At 51.9% G+C, this 1,591-nt stretch overlaps 1 pseudogene; it reads right to left on the bottom strand.

Annotated features, from left to right (window-relative positions):
* Positions 1 to 685: 685 nt before the first annotated feature.
* On the bottom strand, positions 686 to 1,326 carry LOC105805604 (annotated as a pseudogene).
* Between the last annotated feature and the right edge of the window lie 265 nt (positions 1,327 to 1,591).

The raw sequence follows: 1,591 nt of genomic DNA, 5'->3' as shown, positions 1-1,591 counted from the left end.
GCATTTTCATTGCCGCTACTGTAGTGTAGGCTATCATCATTGTGGTATTCCCACAGTCTTTCATCTGTTCTCTATACTCAGCCCTCTCTGATCCACATTCCAAAATGCAACTCGAGTGATCTGATCATGTTCCTCTCTAATTAAAAACCTTTCAATAATGTCCCATTGCCTAAAGATGTGATTCTCCACCTTCTTGACGTATGGCGCATACCTGAAGAAGGATATCCACATTCAGAACAAATTATGGGCACACCACATTATTCACAATTTCCTGCATGACGGCTGTAACTCCGCCTCCCTTTTTCGATCATTTTAAAGCAAGTGAGGGAAAACAATGTAAATTTAGGCACATCATAGAATCTGATTTCATTTATATAAGAAATAAACTACTTGCAAATGTTAGTGTTTTACTACTATAGTGACAAATGACCTCCGTCATGGAACAGAGTAATGGGACACTGTCTGGAGACCTCACTGGAGGACTGGAGGACAAAGTCCTGTCCTTAACATGCCTACAAAGTCTGTCCTTCATGATCCATTCCCTGTCATTTCTTTTTCTTTTTTTTCATTTATAATATTCTCTTAAGAGTGTATTATAAACCAGTTTCATAGGCCGCAAGGAAATAAAAGGACTATATACAGCCTTACAGGAAACAGGAGGGAGCCCAGGAAGGCCAAGATGAGTCTAGGGCCTTGGTGGGAGAATTCCTGGGGGCAGGGGACCCTTGCGTCCATCGGGGAGGAGGCCGCATCCCTGGAGGAGGCATGCCCATGGCAGTCCCTCATCCAGGGGGGAATCCCCTTTGGAAGGCCTCATACCAGGAGGTGGGCCCGTCATACCTGGAAAGGGTGCTCCTCGGCCCATAGGTGGGGGAGGACCCCCACGGCCAGGTGGGTACAGGGTCGGGGCCCTGCAATACTGGCCGTGGCAGCAGCTGCAGCGGCTGCCACGGTACCTCTTCCTTGCAGGGTCATCACTTGTCGGGCTGGCCCAGCAAGTCGCACAGGAGCCTCGGGCATGGGAGCGCCGGCTGGGATTCCTCTGCCAGCAGCGGGGCTGACCCCCGGGCCCCCAGCAGCTCCAGCAAGGGGCACTCGGGCAATACCACTGTCTTTAGGAGGAAGTCCCTCTACCGTCATTGAGAGCAAGATCTCCCCTCATAGCAACGCCGGACGGAGGGCTTTTTCTGCTTGTTTGGAGTTCTCTGGCTTGACCGTTCTGAACTCACAGTCACAAAGGATCAAATTCATATGCTTGTTGAAAGCCTTGAAAGTGCCAATGAAGACCCAGCCGTCTCTCAGGAGGCACCTCATCCTGTAGTCCATAGGCTGCCCTCGCGCTCAGTCACGGTGGCGGTTCTCATGGCCCCGATTCCCGCCGTGTTGCCCCCGCAGAGACCCACTCGCCCCCAGCAGCCGAATTCCCACCCACGCTACCGGAAATGCAGCCGCGGGTAAAATGGCGACGGGCTAGAAAGCTACTTCCGGTCCGGCCCAGAGCCCTGGCCCTGTCATTTCTTGTCACGACTGCTGGCATCACTTAGATACCACAGTGGTCTCCAGATAGCAAGCAGCATGATTTCTTTGACAT

Source organism: Propithecus coquereli, unplaced genomic scaffold (genome assembly GCF_000956105.1).
Source record: "Propithecus coquereli isolate 6110/MARCELLA unplaced genomic scaffold, Pcoq_1.0 Scaffold130, whole genome shotgun sequence".
Lineage (NCBI taxonomy): Eukaryota > Metazoa > Chordata > Mammalia > Primates > Indriidae > Propithecus > Propithecus coquereli.
This window is presented reverse-complemented; position numbering and strand designations above follow the sequence as displayed.